This window comes from Equus caballus, chromosome 16 (assembly GCF_041296265.1).
Source record: "Equus caballus isolate H_3958 breed thoroughbred chromosome 16, TB-T2T, whole genome shotgun sequence".
Taxonomy (NCBI): domain Eukaryota; kingdom Metazoa; phylum Chordata; class Mammalia; order Perissodactyla; family Equidae; genus Equus; species Equus caballus.
Genome location: NC_091699.1, coordinates 28,335,466 through 28,355,012, shown reverse-complemented (window position 1 = coordinate 28,355,012; position 19,547 = coordinate 28,335,466). Strand labels below are relative to the sequence as shown.

The window sequence follows — 19,547 nt, the reverse complement described above, 5'->3', positions numbered from 1 at the left end:
ATAGTCTACAGACCAGCAGCATCAGCATCACCCGTGGGGTTGGAGAAATGCAGCATCTCAGGCCCCTGTCTAGAGTAAATGAATTGGAATCTGCACCGCAGCAAGATCCTCAGCTGATCTGTTTGCATAGTAAGGTCTGAGAAGCTGGTATAAAGGAGGGTTGCATTTCCTTTGTGAGCAGAAAGGGAGGCACCTAGAAAGAGGGTGAGCAAACGTTCCCCTTGATGGAGTGAGATGAGATTAAAATAGGAGTGAACTTAACTTTAAAATGAAGCCAGAAGAGGCATATAGTCTCACCTTTCTTCCTTTTCCCAATTTCCAACAAATATACATGGGTTTTTAAAATGAGCTTTCTATGGGTCTCAGTTCTCTGACTTGTAAAAGAAGGATAAGGAAGAATCATTTAATAATAAATTTAATTTTTAACAGCATCCTCCTCCTCATGGAATAAGAAATACTTTCCCCAAACTCTCTTTACTTCTTTGAGGAATGAGACCCTTACAGAATTCAATGACAGGAGGATTTCTCAGTGGTTTAGATACTGCTCCTAACTCAGATTCTCCATGTAGAAGGAGTTTTCCTACCACTATCTGGCTACTAAACGTCGGGCAGCTTCAAAGTCAAATACAGTTTGACTGCATCACAAAGAATTAAGTTCTAATTTTAGGATAGGTGGTAGTATTTTAATCTTCCAACAACTTCCTGAATGAGGTCGTTGTCAAGTCCAAACTCACTGGTAGCAGGAAATGTTCATTTTATACTATAAGACCATGAAAAATGGCTTTTTTAATGCAGGCACTCAGAGAAATGTAGCTAGCGTGCAAAGGATGACAATTAAATAAGTTAATTTCAGGGAAATTGGCAGGTAATCTGATGTGCGTTAACCTATCTGTCTCCACTTGTAATGTTCAGAAAGAAATTTGGAAAAACTTACAGGCAAGGCAAGGATGATAAAAACCTCTAATTACAACCAAAAGGCGGCCCGTGTAGCATCTCTATCAAGTAATTAACAACATGTCTGGCAATGATTGCACGTGACTCACTGTTTCCAATTTCTTTAAGTGAATTTTAAAGCTATTACCAATGCCCTTGCCAACACACAGCATGAGATGCGGCTGAGCAGCTTTTGTGCAAAAAAACTTTATCTTCATCAGAGGAAGGTAAGTGGATCAAGCTGACAGGAAGCTGGGAAACAGCACACTGCAAGGACAGACGTGTGTGGAGAGGGAAACAGAAAAATAATAAGCACATTACCAGACGGTAGGGTCTGGGAGATGCCAGTGGCTGAGAATGGCTTGCTTTTGGGTCAACAGCTTGAATCTGACTCTAATGGGCAATAACTGCCAATTCTATGGCCTGTGTAAGGGCCCATGGATGGGGGGGTGGGATCACAATCCAGGCACAAGTATACCACTGGGAATTTCCATGGCTTTAGAGTTGGCAGGGCACCCTCAGACTGGAGGGGAGCATGAGGTAGAAAGAAAAAGATCACTGGGTCAATCAGTGTGATTTTTAAAAAACTGAAAACGACCTCAGGAAACCAACCAACGAAAAAAAAGCCACATTTGCTTATTGGTTACAGAATTTCTGTCTGGGGTAAGGAAAGCATTTTGGAAATAGTCATGATGGTTGCACAACAAACAGTGTGAATGTAAAATGGTTAGAATGGCAAGTGCCAGGTTATGTATATTTTGCCACAATAAGAAAAAGCCCTACATTTAATTTATCCAGTCCATGAAAGTTTCCTCAGTGTAGCACTGGCCCCACTGGGAGGCAGAGCTGACTAGATATTTTGGTTTTTGATTATTTGTGAAGCTGCAGACTGGCATACATAGCATCTAAACTTTATCATCAGATGTGTCAAAGGTCAGATGTTTATTTCATATCAGGCAAAGCAAATATTTTGAAGGTTCTGGAAAGATATGAATAAATCAACCTAAGAAATAGTTTTAAACCTATGGTCTATTACAAGGTAATTGTGCCCTGTGTAGTTAAAATGTCTTTGCTCCAAAGTTGACACCCACTGTATTTCATACTCTTCCCCCTTGCCACCAATAAACTGGTTAAAACATCCAAATATTCAAAATTTCCCATCTACATGGGAATCAAATGGATTTTCATAGCAAATATAATTTAAAGATTCTACAATATTGACTTTGAAAAGGGAAGAATATATGTTAACCTGCTGTACTGTTTTTCAATAACTTCAATATCTTTAAGCTCATAGAGATGTTTCCTAAGTGACAGTTTCAAGTTTTGAAATTCAAGGCACTTTCTCACAAAAAACTTTGTTTTACTGAATTTCAGTAGCATTTAATTCTGTGTCATATTATTAGAAGGTCACGTTCTTCTCTAAGAAGAAGATAACGATTACTTACAACTGGAAAAATATCACCCATACCTTAAGTACTTAAATAACAAAATGGAGCAGAGGAACCTACATTGTAATTTTATACATTCACTCTGTGCAACTCCCAGGGGAAGGCTGCCTTCTCTGTTTTCAGAGAGCCAGACTAATCCCTCCATTATAACATACAAGATGGAGACGTCACAATTACTGATCCCAGCTCGTTACTGCTGAGAGCGTCTGGGCCACTTCCAAGTTCTCCTCTCTTACGACACCCAAGCTTTCTTCTCTGGCTGAAAAGAAAACTATCTTTTTTGCAAATTCAGAACAAATGTGCCCCCATTAAACAGCCAAAACATTCACAATCTTGAATTTCTGCAAGTAGCTAAAAATGGCCCTTGTTTAAGCTGAATAATTTCTGTATAGGTATTTGAGGCAAGTGCAGAAACTTTCTGGAACCTATCTGACCTTTCCAGCGACCTCTCACTCACTGCCAGAAGCAGGGCCTTCTACGGCTCACTACTTAAAAGTGTTCGCTTTTGAGGCCACAACACAGCAAGGCCTCCCAGAAACACCACCTAATGAGAACCCCAGAAACCCTTTTCTTACCTCACAGCAGCACGCAGACAAAAACACATCACACGGCTACTGTAGACTGATTCCCGCCAATCTGAGATAAGCTCTTTTCAGTAAGGTCATGATGGGGGCATTAGGCTTTTATATTTCATGGGGGCAAATGGAAGGCAGGAAATGTGGTTTGATTTTTAGATTAATTATCAACACATCTGCCAGCAAAGGTCCTCTAGCAACTGGATGAAATCCTCCTTTGAAGGAAACGAACTATAACCTAAATTTTTCTCTTAAATCTTTTTGGGGTAAAAAAGCTGAGCCTTTAGTCAGGAATTAACTCAAGAGAATGAGGTGTAGGAGACACAGATACCATTAAAGGAAAAGAGGGACATGAGGAACAAAACTTATCTTTTCCCCAAATAGCTCTATCACTCTTTCCCACCTTCTCCCATGCTGCTCTCCTTGTCACTCTTCAAGCCCCAGCCACAACACCTGCTTTCAGTTTCTCCAAGAAGCCAAGCTCTTTCTGGCCTCAGGGCCTTTGCACATGCTGTGCTTATAACAACACTCTTCCCCACTCTTCCCTTGGCTGCCACCTTCTCATTGTTTGGGTCTTGGTTTAAATGACCCATTATCCAATAGGCTGCCTGCCTGCGATCTCTAAAAGTCTGTCACCTTCCTTGGTCTTTCTTTGCCCTGGGCTCCTTCTTCTTTCTTACCATAGTAGAAATTATATTCAGTGGAGGGGGTGTGGGTGTCTTCCTGACTGTCTTTTTCTTTTTAACCTGTAGGCCTGGCTTCATGCACTCACAAGGGCCCCATGCTTGGGGTTTAATGCTCTGTGGTCACTGTCTCGAAATTCTTCATAATTTTACCTTGGAATTTGCATTCTGTAAGTGAAACCCGATGGAACAATGGAGCATGTGCTGGGGGCTTGGAGACTCAGCTCAGACTAGTCCCCTGGGCTCTCCTGGCCTTCTTCTCCCTGCCTCTGCTAATGACCTCCATCCTTGGTGGGGACTGGGAACAGGAGGGCTGGAGTCAGTTGTGTGTGTCTGTGGCATCTTGGGGTGGGGTATGGCGGTGGCTGTCCCCTCCCTGGGCTGGCCATTCCACAGTGTGTTCGGTGGACTGAGTACATCCTGGCATATTGGATCGCCCATTGGCTGTGGATCAGGGCTGTGGGCCCGTGAAACGGGGAGATGCCTGGCTTGACTTCCCTCCCCTGGTTGACACACAGGGCACTGGGCAGGCGACTGGCAGGAGGGGGCCCTGGCAGTGGTGGCTGTGTGTCTGCCCTGTTGTGGAGTAGGGCCCCTCAAAGCCTGTGAGGGTCTACCCTTGGACTTGTCCTGTGAGTAGCTCCATGCCTGTGGGAGCAGGACATTAAACAGCAAATTAAAACACCAGGACAGGTAGACAGAGGGACCACAGAAGACGAGAAAAAGCTTGAGATTTTAGGGCCTTTCACGACACTTTTTTCCTGCTTTTTCAAACAACGGGGCCCCATATTTTCAGTCTGCACTGGCCCCTGCGAATCATGAGGCTGATCCTGTTGGCCACTGTATCCCCAGCATCCAGCACAGAGCAGACACTCAGCTTCTGTTCAATAAAACCCTCTGCCCCACGGTGTCAGACGCTGTTCCAGAGTGTGAGATAAGGGCTTTCTTGAAGCTGCACCACAGAAGACTAAGTACAATATCTGAGGCTGTCCTAGCTGGACTCATGGGCAGTTTCCAATATTCCTGAGGTGCCCGCAGCAGTGATGGTTCGGAATGTTTCCCATGTATCTAAACCCACAGATGTGGTTACAAAGTAAGAATACGGTTTCATGAGCAGCTTGTGGCATCAGCCACGTTACTCATGATCACATCTCTTCATATGCGAACCTATGAATTGACTAAAAATCCTTGGAGAAAAGGATTTTAGTTTGCACTATCCTCCCTGCAGAACCTTAAAGACATTACTTTTTCCAAACAACTAATTTCATCTTCATGCCCCAGCACACCTGCAGCCCTGGAGGGACACACCTCACCCCTGTGAGGACCAGTAAGCAGCAGTCTGCCTCCCTTTCCAGGGCTTACAGGGAGAGCCCCTTACAGAACGCTCTGCACTGCTGAAATAACAATGACCCTCCCATCTCAGGGACCAAGGGTCATTGCTGCACATGGAAGCCCAGGGCCCCTCCAGCCCACCCAGGGGAGAGAAAACCCGGGGCCTTGTTAGGATTGCTTATGTAAAACCAGCACATCCTAAAGGTTTTCAGATCCATGCTCCACTCAGCTGACAAAGACTCTGGGCCTCTCTCATCCTTCACTGCAAGATCGGTTCCTCCCCCTTTCGGCATGAGCACCTGTACCCTCCAGAGTGGCAGATGGGGGGCAACATCTCTTGGCCACATTTGTACCAAAGGCTCTTTTCTTCATCAGCTCTGTAGCTATAAATTCAAATGTGAGCAAAGTCAGCAAAATTTAGGGGTACAGCGTTTACTTTACTGCTGAATCAGCATGAAATTCCACTTAAGGGAGAACAGGCTGATGTTAAAGTTCATTCAGACCAAAACCACCTTTCCAGCAAAGGCCTGTTTCTTGGGCAGGCACACCACCGCAGAAGCCATGCCTGCCTTCCCCAACAAGGAACGCGGGCAGTGGCCACAGGTCTCTGCACCCACAAACCTCAAAGGAATTCAAGTGACCCAGCCCAGTCGGCTGCCAAAGAAAACAGCGTCCAAGGACTCCCTGGCCAGAGGTAACTGCAGCTACAAGAGTCCTTACAGGCACCTCCCTCTCCTGCCCCTCTCAGGCTGAAGCGACAGTCTCAGGAGCCACTAAAATCCTGCCAGGCAAGCTCTTCAAGTTCAGGGTCAGTTCAGCAAGCTCCAGGAAAGCTGGGGAGGTGGTGGCGATTCCCAACAGCGCTGTTTGCTCAGGCTCCCATGTGACGACCCTCTGGCTTCCCGGCAGGCAGCCTGCATAAGCCTGGCACCACGCGGGCTCCTGCTCACGTTACACAAACTCACCCTTTCAATCAGTGAAATCTTCTCCGGGGTGCTTAGGAGGAATTCCGGCAGCCCACGTCATTCCTACTTCAGGGACGGCACTAAGATTAGCCTATAAATGACTCAATGGTTCACCAGGGGCCCGTTTCACAGTCTCCCCACGGAACAAGCAGCAAGGAGGGGAATCTTGATGTCTGAATGCTTTTCACCCCTCTCCTGGGTTCTGAGCTGGCTCTGCCTGCCATAAACTTGCTTCTTGGAGCCCATGTGCAAGGACGCAAATTTATACTGCTGGTTGGGCTTTGCACAGTTGCTCAAACACGGATTTTTAAACTGCAAGGGTGAGGTCATGATAGGAGGCTGTTAATTCAGGTGGAGTCCCAGTTATTGGGAAGAACAAAACCGCATCTGAAAGGTTCTTGATTAGACCAGAGATCCAGTGTTCCAAGAGTCTCTCAAGATGCTCCACGGTTTTAGCAACAGATGAATCTGGGGACCCCTGCCTCCACTATAAGCCTCTCCAGACCCTCTCCCCACAAAAGAAAAACACACAAACCACTGCAAAGGGCAATCTCAGAGATTCTGAGACCTGGCAGTGAAGAAACCTTCAACCAGTGTTTCTCACGCTTTCTCATCCTAGAATCCCCTTTCCCGGCCCTATGTGGCCCCTACGGCTATTTCAAAGGATCTCTGAAACTTCTTAATTGGTTTCCAACACTAAGCAACCAAAACATTTCAAAGAAAAGCCCAGTTTTCTGTCTTCTCTTGCAAAAATGCAGAAGCGCAGGCAGCCGCAGGCTCACATCTCCTGGTGGCTGGAGCTGGCGGCGCTGAGCAGCGGCTGATGTCTGAGGCCAGGCTGTGTGCCTGTGTTCCTTACAGGGCCCCGCCTCCCTCGCCCTTGTCCTTTGCTTCCATGGCCTAGGAAGCACTTGCCTTTATGACCCTTGTCCTGAACGTGCTCTGGAAAACATGTGATTTGCCAACTGTCCAAAGCACTAGCGAAGGGTACTCACTGGGTGTATGTGTGCAGGGCTGTTCTTAGCCATCTGGGACCGCAGAGGGGTGTGAGAAAGCTGCCCTTCACAGGAGCTTACAGCAAGGTGAAAGATGAGGCGTCTTTAACAACAAGCGGTTCCCTTTCTTTTGTTACTTAAACCTTGGGAAATCCTTCTCATGCAAAATTTCACACAGAATAAAATCTGAAGAGGGTAGGGGAGGGTATGTCCTGGGTCCCTATCTCCTTGGCTCTCCCTTGCTACTCAGTACCTTCTCCATGGTCCCAGAGAGACCTCTCCTGGAGCTTCAGGCTCCCTATCCAGCCCAGGTTGGACCTCAAGGGCCTGCGTGATGCCTGAGGTCTCTCCATACCACTTACGTCCTACCTATCCTTCTGAGATAGGAAGAACATGGAAATGGGAGGGCAGGTGTGACATGGGAGAATTCCCTAGTTCCTGATGGAAGAAAATAATGGAAAGAGAGACAATAACAATACTCATGACCTAGTGTACATGGAGCATGTGACCCTGAAACCAAAACATGGAAGCGCAAACATCATCTCAGCAGCATCTCCAAAGCTGGTGGAGTGGGACTCATGACTGGAGCATGACCCCACTCAAAAAACAGCACTCTCATAGACGAGGAGGACGTGTGTGTGTCTTACGTTTGTATACACAGACACATACACACACACACACAAAATGAGCACTTGGGGAACCCAGATGGACTGCAGGCTCAAATACCTGGTGTCTCTGTAATGTGCATCTCTTTCTGCCTGCCCCATATCCCCTCTCTTGGTAATAGCTCCTCATTTTCCCTTGGGTAACCATCCCTCCTTCTTCTCTCAATATGGTCCAGCTGAACTTGACTCTGTCACCAGTTCCAGTGACGAGCATGTGCCTCAGGCCCGGCCAATCAGATTGTTACAAACCTCTGGCATCAGTGATTCGTTGGGGAATGGCACATGTCCTAAACCGGGGCAATGAAAGGCTGCCCTAAGTTTTTCACTAGAATTATCAAGAAAAGAACTTGCTTTACCCTGGGGTCGCTGGGCTGACAGGATCAATCCTAGAGATCCTAGCAACCATTTTTACCACCTTGTAGGAAGAAATGGCCCCAAATGAAGCCAACAGTTAGGCACAACGAAGAAATGGAAACAGACCCATGCTGGATGACAAGATCTGAATAGCTAGATCTAGCTGAGCCTAAAGCTAGATATGCTTGTATTTTTCCATTGCTTGAGCCAATGAATTGCCATTTGTTCTTTGTTTTGTTTTGTTTACTGCTGAGGCCAATTTGGGCTGGGGTTCTGACACAAGCATTCCAAAGAATCCTGACCAATATAGTCTTTCTCCACTGACCATCACCGTACTTTAAGTTTGTCAAATACCTTAAATTCATAGTAAGGTTTTCTTACTATAAAACCAAAAGATCAAATCAGAGAATTATAAAGTAAAAGGCTGTTTTCATTATGTCTGTATTAGTAAAGATCTTTAATATTACTCACTAGAAAACTAATTTTGACCATATGTCCAAATCCACCATTCCCTAATACAGCTCACTTTCCTTGCTTAACTATGAAGCTCAGAGCAGGAAAGCCCTGACACATTTACATACAGGGAAGAAATCGGAATAAAATCTATGTCAGCCTTACATAAGGTCATTTGCTCTCATCCAAAACACCAATAAAGGAACTCAAATACCTCATATAACACTTATCAAGCGAAATATTTATAACCTCTGAAATAGCACTTGCAAAAAAAGTTTCATGGTAACTGCTTATGAATTGTTTTTATTGAAATGGACTATTTAAGAGCTGTTGGTTTTGGACATGATTCTTTAGCTTCTTTAAGAAGCTTCATTTTAAAGTAATTTTTGCCTGTCTGTGATCTTTTTCTTCTGTGTTATTTTAAGGATACTTACGTAACCTTATTGATTTATTTAGTTCCATGTACCATTCAATGCCAAAAAGACAACATCTAAAGACTATAACGTACACATATATTTTAATCAAGAATATGATTTCTGTTCCTTAACATGCCACAATATACAAGATACAGCTTACTCTTCAAAAACCAAATAGGCAAAAACCCAGCATTACAAAACAAATAAATCAAAGAAAATCAACCACTTTACAAAGAGAATGACTTAAGAACGCCTTTCAATAGCAACATTCACTCAGCAAGTGGTTTGCCTTTTATATAATTTTTAATTACACAATACACGAATATATTTTGCTTGTAAAAAAAATTAAAACATGCCTGATATAGCTAAAATTCCTCTGATCACCTCCCCTTTAAAGAGGAAACCACTGTCAGCTGTCTGGGTGTGCCCTCCCGATCTTTTTACTTACAGACCTATATGGCTTGGTATGGATGTCTTTTTCCATAAATGCTGGCAAACATTATGTAGTATTTTGTGACTTCCTTTTTTCTCTCAATAGTCGATCTCAGAGATCTTTTCTTGTTAGTTGCACATATATTTGTCTTATTTTTAATTCCATACTTTATTTAACCATTCTGCTACTGATGGGCAATTGGGATGTCTCTGTTTGTTTCCTTTGTACAAACAAGGCTGCACTGGACATCCACATGTAAGTCTCTTACGCACACAAGCGAGGACTTCTCTTGGGCTGACTTACTTTTTAAGGCAGAGAGTTGTTATGTAAAACAAGGTGGACTGTGAGGATATTGGCAACCAACCAAAATAAAGCTCCAAAGAAAGACCGCCATGAACCAAAGTTGTTTTTCTCTCCATTTCTTAAGGATCAGATCACTTTCTCTGATTTTCAAGAATTGTTCTAGCTTCAAGAAAAGCTATCTAATTAAGACAGAAACCATAGCTGGTACTCAAAAGCAATGTTTTACTTGATTAAATACCCTGCTCTCCCCCCTCCCAAGAATTTCAGCATTATATATATGCTTTTAGTTGATGTGTTAATTATAAGGATTGTTGATTCATCAAAGTACAGTCCTCAAGACTTTTACTAAGTCATAGTCAAGATAAGTATTGGAAAAAACAAAACTGTGCCATATAGACGAACATTTTAAAAGTGGAATGTATAAGGGGCCGGCCCGGTGGCGCAGTGGTTAAGTGTGCACATTCCACTTTGGCGGCCTAGGGCTCGCCGGTTTGGATCCCGGGTGCGGACATGGCACTGCTTGGCAAGCCATGCTATGGCAGGTGTCCCACGTATAAAGTAGAGGAAGATGGGCACAGATGTTAGCTCAGGGCCAGTCTTCCTCAGCAAAAAGAGGAGGATTGGCGGCAGATGTTAGTTCAGGGCTAATCTCTCTCAAAATAAATAAAGTGGAATGTATGATATATACAGAGTAATGCACACACACACACAGTGTATGTGGTACAAAGAATAAATTAAATACCCATGTACCCACCATTCAACTTAAGAGCCTTCTCCAAACTGTTGATGCCTCTTCAAAGTTCCAGCCCAATTAAACCATTCTACTTCTTCCCAGGGGTAAATTTTATTCTAATTGTTCTATTTATCTATCCTTGGTTTTGTTATCATCATTTTATTGTGGAAATCTTCAAGCAAACATATAAAGTAGAAGATGGGCAGAATGTTAGCTCAGGGCCAGCCTTCCTCAACAAAATGAGGTTTGGCAGCAGTTAGCTCAGGGCTAATCTTCCTCAAAAAAAAAAAAAAAAAGTAGAGAGAATAACTTAATGAACTCCCATGTACCCAACACAATATGAACGATTATCAACCTTTTTGCTACTCTTGTTTCATCTACCCCGCCCTCCCCATTCTTTTTATTTCCTGGGGTCTTTTAAAGCAAATCCCAGAGACCACGTTGCTTCATACACAAATACTTCATAATGTAGCTCTAAGTCAAGAGGACTTAAAAAAAAAAAAAACACTACCATGCCATTATGACACCCAACACAATTAATAGTAATTCCTTAATTTCATCTGACATCATCCATATTCAAATTTCCTCAATACACAAAGATGTCTTTTTACAGTTAGTAAGAGAGTTCATTTAAAAAGTTAAATTAGGATACAAACCACAAACCCCACATTATTTTAAAAAAATATTTTACTTCAAAAGTCATTAAATGACCAATCTTTCCCTCACATTAGCATGCCATGGTGAGGTTTTACTATATACTCAATAACTCAGCAAGCACTACCAAGTACAGACAAGGAAGGTAACCAATGACACAGTGTCTCCCCCCCGGCCCACCATATTGCCACAGCACACAGCAGAACCATTACCGTGTGGGCCAAGCAACGGGGAGGGTTTTAAGATTCACAAGTGTATTGATGCGGTTAACAAATAAACTAAATTATATGGTGACTACAGTGTTACAATGTGACTAATAGACACTCTGGGCCTTAGTTTCCAAGCTGAAAAATAATTGGGTAGACACCACAGAGTATTTGGGTCTGGAGCTTGTTTATTTTGCTTTCTTTAAGGAAGCATCTGATTAACTTAAACGCAGCCATTCAGAAACATTTGTTTCCCTGTGCTGTTTGCTCTTTATGCTCAGAAAGAAAAAAAGAAGTACTTTTGGAAAGCAGTAACACACATGCATTTGACAAGAAAACTGTTAGGTACAATGGCGAAATTGTTTCTGTGGGGTTTGGGTCCTGCTTTTATCGGTGTATTTATCAGTAGGGAGGAAATACGTGAAAATTATCTTGAAGCTGAATGATCAGATTTTCAGTGCATTCAGCTACTTTTCTATAGCAAATGCCTCATTATCACTGCTGACATTATAGGTGCATCCAGATTTAAGAAAACTCAAAATCCAAAAGGCTCAAGAGTTGAAGGGTGATTATTGAAGTTGTAAAACATATTTCTTATTATGGAAAATTTCAAACATATATAATAATAGAGCGATAGTGTAATGAAACCCCATGTACCCATCACCCAGCTTAAACAGTTATTGACTCATTGTTAATCCTGTTTCAACTACATCATAACTAGTCTTACAATGCTGACAACACATGGGAGCTGATTTGCCTCCATGAGTATCTTTGGGGCATAAGGAAGGAGAGAAAGCATAGCACCTCTTCAGACCAGCTCAGCGCTGGGCCCATAATGGGCACCGACATTTGTCGAATGCATCAGGAGCCCCTTAGAACCCCGCCTCCTTCCCAGAGCAAGAAGTGATGTAGGTGTGATATGTCGATTTTGAAGAGAGACGAGAAAGGGTAGTAGGGTCTGGGAAGATGCTGAGTTAGAGAGGACAGTCTCTGAGCTTGCCGGGCTCCAACTCCTTCCTCTCCTCCAGGGAGAGACTTGTTCCTTCTGAAGTTCTCTCAGAAAAGGTAAGGCCAGGGACCCATGTTATTTAACTCTGTCCTATATAAAAACACAAAAAACACCTTTTCTCCCCTCATTTTCCAGATGTGGCAAATCAATGTGAATTTACCTGAAAATACCTCCTAGACTTGTCCCCCTGTCTCCATCCTCCTGACACCAGTCTTTCCTTCTTTAGGCCCCATCAATGGGTGACTCCATTTGTGCCCTGATTAACTTGAGGAGATCCTTGCCTTTGCTGCTGGGGTAAGTATAACTCTCAGGGGTTAGTCTTGTAAGGGCAGCTGGTGGTACAGTGTACCAAAATTATTGCTGGCAGCTAGGTATTAAAAGAGGAGATAAGAGTTTAAACACTGCTTTAACTCAAAATTTTCAAAAGAAACAAACCCGGGGCCGGCCCCACAGCCGAGTGGTTAAACTTCTGTGCACCCCACCTTGGCAGCCTGGGGTTTGTGGGTTTGGATCCTGGGTGTGGACCTACTCCACTCATCAGTCATGCTGTGGAGGCATCCTACGTACGAAGTGGAGGACGACTGGCATGGATGTTAGCTCAGGGCAAATCTTCCTTACCAAAAAAAAAAAAAAAAACCAACTAGATATTTGAAAAATGTAAAGTAAACATTTGAGTACTTTTCCCTAATTGCTACATCAAAAACAATGAATGATTTGCTATTAACTATAACCTATCTTTTCATACCAGCAGTAGAAAGGCAGTGGAAATGTTCTCAACGTAAGCTAACCTTTTACAACACAGACAGGCTAGGACCAGATGGTGGCTGTGTGACTCCTTGGTTAGACTTCCTGCTGTTTTCTGAGGTAAAAGCTGAGGTGGCAGCATCCTAACTAACATCACTGAAACCAAGCTCTCTTCCTGCGTGAGGAGGAACTGCAAACAGAAGTTTCCCAGTGGCCAGCGACACCACAAAAGGGACAAATGACCACACAGCTTGTTCTTATGCTCAACAAGAATTTGACTGAGTTTCCTGGACACCTTTCTACCCTCCAATAGCATGCTTCCTGCCTTACATCCTTAAACACACACAGGTCTTGGGTATGGTTGCTGTGCCTGGAACCAAGACCGACGTGGTCCTGATGCCATCCAGTTTGCCTTTAAAACCTCAACAGTGTGATTAGGGAACCCTCACGACCAAGGCATAAGCCTGCACAGCCCCAGCTGCCCCAGGTGATGCTGGTAATGCACACAGCTACAGGCTGTCGCTGTCACACCTGGAGTCTGAGCCACGTGCCACCATGGTCCCAGGTTCTCAGTCCTGCCCTGCAGTCACAGCCTTGCTGGTGAGTCCTCACACCAACTCATCACCTAACACCGTCTAGAAGCATCTATCACTATCGATGTAAAGCTCTCGGGTGGGCGCTCTAGACCTGAATGACCACAAGTACTGGATTTTCTGGAACTATCCTGATTCCAATGACTCCACAGATGGTCAAAAAAAAAAAGCCACTGATATGTCAACATTGTGGCATCCAAGTGACATCCTCCCAAATGCCCAATGCCTGGGACCAGGGAGGATGAAGGGCAAAGAGACCTTCTGTTATATTACAAAAAGTAGCTGGGGACCCGGGGAGACTCCCTGGCTCACATCCAGGTTTGCTGCTCACCAGCTGCATCTTCTTGGGCGAATTACAGAACCTCCCGCTGCCACAATTTCCTTGCCTATAAAATAAAGACAAGGACAGTACCTCCCTCTACGGTGTTGTGATAATTAAATGACTTAATACATGTTTAGTGCCTAGATGGAGGCAGACACGGAAGGCCCAATGGGTATTAGCTAATATTATGTGGTGGTTGTTACTGTTATTGATTGTGGGAGATTTCTTTTATTGTTTGGAAAACCCCATGCCCATAGGAATGGGGGTTACAAAGAATATCAGGGGAAGCCCTTGCATTTTTTCTTTTAAAGTCTGTTATTAAGATTGAACTTGAACGTGGCCTTTTAAACTTCTTTCTGATAACCCCCACCCTTTCTGATTTCCACGTTGAGGTGTGCCACGTTTCACTCTGGGTACTGAGGATCTCCGAGCTGAAGACAAGGACTGCCGACTGTTAATCACCATGGCTCCAGTCTATATCAGCGTTGTTGCCAGAGTAATCCTCCTAAAACACAGCCTTAACATGCTCTTCCCCCACCCAACAATGGTTTCTGTTGTAGACTGGATTAAGGGCAACCTCCTCATCCTTTCATTTCAGCATCTCACTAACCCAGCCTAGCCCACCTGCTAGCTCCCACCTCCACCCAAGCTGGGCCATCCCCTTAGACCACCTACACATATATTCGAGGCCATTTCTACCTTTGTCCACCACAGCCACACCTTCCAAAGGAGCCTCTTCTCTTTCTGTCTAAATCTGTCTATCTTAAGACTTTGCTTTCTTCGTGACGCCTAACCGATCCCCTGCAGCCCTTGTGAATCTCTCCATCGACTCTTGTGCTCATTTTGAGGCTATGCCATTTCTTTTCTTCTTGTTTAGTTTGCTTGGGTTTTGCCTCCTCTATGCAAGTCTGGTCTCCCAAGACAGACTCTCAATTTCTCAGGAGCAAGCATGATGTCATAGGTTCCCTTTGTACTCCACCTTCTCTTCTCTTTCCCTACCAAAGTCCAGTTAGGTGATTCAGAAGTCGCGTCATCTTTGGAACAGGTTATCATTAGAAACTTTTGCTGAAACTTTGCTATGATTTCATGAACTGGATTAAAGTTGCAAAAGCCAGACACAAACCACAGCTGCCTTGATTTGCTGTAGGGCTCTTAACCATAGAACCAATCTCTCCACTTGACGTCCATCTCTGACCAAGATTGTGCCAACTCCCCTCCAGAGCTCTCTTTCCAAGTCCTTTCTACCTTCAACTGGGAAGTGGATTCCAGAGTGATGCCCTCTACACAGGGTCCCAGCCACTCTCAGTAAGCATCTTCTTGTTGGTTCCTAGGTTCTATGGAATCTGCCCCCCAAACAGAGCACAGTCATCCTGTCTCCCACTTTCCTGCCACTTGCCTATCCAGGCCGCCATCACCGCTCACCTTGATGACTGTGGAAGACCCTAAGTATTCCCTCTACCTTCAGTCTCTCCCACATCTAATCTAGCAACGATTCATTCAACAAATATCTACTGTGTGCCTACTATGTAACAAGCATAAAAAACAACATTGGAAAGAAAGGAGGATGCAACCCTCGGCTCTCGGGGTATCAAAGGGAAGCCTTGTTAAATCTGACCCTCTGGCTCCACATTTGGTGAGAACAAGGTGGGGTGACACTGTCATCTAAATTCTAAAACAAGCCGTCAGAAAATGAAGCTCCGTGAACAGACTCCAGCTTTCAGACTGAATGAGACCCTTTCTTAGAGCTATGTTATTAAGCAAAGACAAAAACAGAACAGCAGACAATATGAGAGACTATCAAGTGTTACTATGCACGCATCTTGATTTAGTTGGCTCATCACGCACAGAAGCAAGTGTAAAACCTTTTGTCTAAGGTAATTATTATGTTTTCAGTCAAAATTATAACTTGGTTCCAGCCCAAATGATAGGTTTTTATACAGAAGATTCCACTTCCATAATGGTGTTCTTTAGTGTCTAAATAAATGGCTTCCCAAAAGAGGGGAACTGTCAGATGGATCTGAGAAGGGAAAGGAAGATAGTTAATTTTCCATAAGTTTAGACCACCAACAAGTAAAATTATTTTCTTCAATATTCATTATAGATTCAATATTCATCCTTAGAAATGTTATTTTATGAAAGAAGTTCCCCTATCACCACATACACATAAGTAAGGCTGCTTGATTAGAGTTCCTATTTTGTGGTATGTTATCTTCCGAAATTGGCATCATGAAACCAGGCAACCGGAAGAAATGACAACTTTCAATGTACAGCCATAGAGAAGGCAGCTCAGTCAAGGATGTAAAGTGGTCAGATGGAAGGCAAACCCTCAGGGATCCAGGTATTTCTAAAGATCAGCTGTGAGGCATCTTATGGAAAATCCTGGAATGTGGTACATTGTGACTACAGCCCGGCTCTTCAGAGCAAAGGAATGATCGAGACGTATGGTGTCAGGGCGCCACCTTCTGGCAGAGCTATGCCAATGTCTTACACACAACGCTTCTTTCTAGAGGGCAGTCACTTTGATCCCGCTTAAATAGTAAGAAAAATGAAATTCTTCCTATGCACAAAAGAGCCAGACTCAAAAACACAGTTGTGGTTTTGCACTACTGGGCTGGGTATACAGGTATACAGATTCTATCGGTCAGAGAACATTATACCATGGCTAGTTGTTATCTTGTTTTACATCAGGCAATTTTATCTTGATCTCAGCTTTAAAACTTTAACCTTCTATTATAAACATGCAATATCATCACAAAGAATTTTGGTAACTCAATCTTTTTAAAAGAAACCAAACAAGTTTTAGATACCTGTGTTTCCTTTATAGGCAAAATCTAGACTTATTATAATGGTTCCTTCAAAATTTTTTCTACTAGGTGCTACTTTTACAAGCAAATGTGTAAGTGGCCCATTATTTACCTAGAAGATTCTACTGAGGTCATAAATCCGATGTGAGTTCCATTTAAGCGACAGGTGAGTTAAACATCTGGGAATGCATAACCAAGTTCTAACATTACTCAAGGATAATTCTTTATTTTTAAACCTCAAGGAAGTATGATTTCATATTTAAATACCAGGCTGCAAAAAAGGGCTATTTCTTCATTTTAAATCAATTCTTTATCCATAATGCTGTACTCCAAAGATCATTCCCACTGCTGTCTACTCAGCTTCAGCTAACAAATGATGAAAAATCCTTGCTTTGCTTAGTTTGGTATTTTGGTTAGAGAGGACATCATCTAATGCTTTTCCCCATGCTCTTTGCAAGGTCTTAAATGACAGAATACAAGTACATTTCCAAAAACATAACACAGCATTTATTGCGTCTGAACTCAACTGTCTCAGCGCAACCACGAATGTGTCTCAAGAAACTTAGTAAAAGCTTTGAACTTCTTTGGGGCAGAAAGGCATCACAGAGCGAAGGAAGAAACTTACAATTAAAGCTCTCATGCAAAATTTACACATGGATCAAGTTCTGCTGACACACAGGCAAAAAGGCAGGAGGAAGGGAGCAAACTTGGACAGATGAGTTTTTGTATTATGAGGACGGCTTCCACATCTGAGACGTAACTCAGTGAAACAGAAATCCCAGCCATGTTATTCCTTTTCCGAAGAGAACAGAGAAGCGAATACAGTGACCCAAAGTCTCATCGCACATGTCAGATGTTCATATATTCAGACTTCTGCCTTCTTTATTAAATGGAAATTAATATTACACGAGTGGCTCTGTATGTGTGTCTGCCTTTTGCGGGTACATTCTTCTTTTCCCCAGATGACCACCCAATGCACCTTGTTCATTAAAACAGTTCTATGGTTAAACACACAGGAATATATAAGTTAGTTAGTGTTGTGTAACAAATGAATTCATATAAAATTTACATGTAATTTAATTAGCTGATAACAGGTCATTAATTGAGGGGCTAAAGAAGGGAAACATATTCTTTCGGATATATAAAGGCTCCATTCAGGAAGAACAGCTTTGTTTTCACTCAGCCGTTCTCAGCTGGGAGAACCACCTGTGCAAATATGGGGCTCAAGTCAGATGACAAGCAGGGTTTTTACGGTACCAGGAAGATTTTCATCTCCATGACAACTTTCCTGGGTCCAAACAGAGAGCGTTCTTTTTCTGGAGTCAACATCTCAGCCACTCTAGTGGATTCAGTTCGGGCCTGGCGTGCATCTGAACACTCTTTCTTGGGCAGCCACTATTCATGGGCGCTTATTCTGCCAAGTCATTATTGGTTGGTGATTACAGAGCTGACGTATTTCATAATGACACCATCTCCCAGCACTTCATTTCGAAAGAATGAAGTAATGCTCTGACTCAACAACTCGCTGAAACTACAAACCACTTTTCCCATCTCCAAAGTATAGTACTTATTATTAAGCAGGCCTACACCCACATACGTCTTCAGATTTTATGTATAAAGATAACCATTTAGTACCACTTACATGCGTGCATATAATTTAATTTCTCAGATATTAATTAACACAATTGATTGATATGTGGAGAAATACACAAAAAGGCTTTCTGGGAAATTCTCTCAAAATAAGTATGGGGAAAAACAAAACAAAGCTATTCTTCTATGAATGTGTTTGCGATATGCAGAGTTTTTGCAGCAACTCTAACAAGTGCTCTTGGCTCTTTGCAAATCATATTCTATCAGGTTTTTGATTTACAGCCAAATCCCATTCCTATTCTAAGATAGCTCCGCACCCTAGGGAGGTAGTTCGGAATTGAAGGGTATGAGATGATGGAACGGAAGGCAGAGATTTTGCTCTTTTAATTAAGAACTAAGCTATACTTCCATACACGGATGGCATTTTATGGAACCAGTGTCCCATGAATAATCATTTTGGACACTTTTGATATGAACCGTCCCCCTGACAAAACTCTTTTAATAAGCCCAAGTCCCTTTAAGTTATAGACTTTGATTCAGATTCAAGGCATAAAATTTGGCTCAGAATTAAAAGTCGTAGAATTTAATTCATGCAATTTCTTCACTTTATCAGGCTTGCTGTTGCTGGTCTTAATAGAACTGGACCACAATGCACTGGCTAGAAATAACAGCACACAAAAAACTCCCAAACATTACAGAACATCAGTTCATCAAAGCAGAGAAAACATTTCACCGGACAAGCCTGGAGACCTGTCGACTTGAACAGCAGAATTTTCAAACTGTCCATCTTGTGAAAGGTATTCTACAAAATTTATCAAATCTTTGAAGCTTGAAACTTTATGTATTCTTTAATATATTATTTAATACAAATACTATTAAATAAATTATTTACTTAAATACTATGAAATAATTTATTAAATAAAGGTTGTTTATTTGTATCTTTCAAATCTCAGGAAAAGGCAAGCCAAATGGAAATAAATGTTTGCAAAGATGAAAATATTGATATCTCTAATATAAATGATGCTTTTCTGCATCAGTAAGATAAAAGACGAACATACAAATCAAAACACAGGGAAGGCAAGAAGCCTTGCACCAAAGAGGAAATTCAATTGGCTAATGAATAAATGAAACAAGGTCCAACTTGATTGGATATAAAGCAAGCCCTAATTTAAATAACGAGGTGCTATTTTTCACTTACCACCATAGCGAAGGTTAAAAATGATCCATTACTCATGAAGGGGCAGGGAAAAGAGCTGCTCAGATAGTACCTGTGGGAATCAGCAGGCCTCTCCTTTCTAGGGAGATATCATAATAATGGTACAAACACTCTAACTCTA

At 42.7% G+C, this 19,547-nt stretch overlaps 1 protein-coding gene and 1 long non-coding RNA gene across 5 annotated transcripts in view; both read right to left on the bottom strand.

Moving 5' to 3' along the window:
- Positions 1 to 19,547, bottom strand: part of PDZRN3 (PDZ domain containing ring finger 3) — a 234,540-nt gene that overhangs the window by 94,422 nt on the left and 120,571 nt on the right. Inside the window, exon 1 of one of the 4 annotated variants that reach the window (XM_070238605.1) lies at positions 5,937 to 6,189. The exons of the other annotated variants lie outside the window; for them this stretch is intronic. The gene's annotated coding sequence lies outside the window, so the exon portion shown is untranslated. Of the gene's footprint in view, positions 1 to 5,936; positions 6,190 to 19,547 lie in introns of those variants that run through there. 4 annotated transcript variants of the gene reach the window in all.
- Positions 8,172 to 19,547, bottom strand: part of LOC138918204 (uncharacterized) — an 86,331-nt gene continuing 74,955 nt past the window's right edge. Inside the window, exon 3 of the long non-coding RNA XR_011427234.1 lies at positions 8,172 to 17,618. This is a non-coding gene — a long non-coding RNA (uncharacterized lncRNA). The remainder of the gene's footprint in view (positions 17,619 to 19,547) is intronic.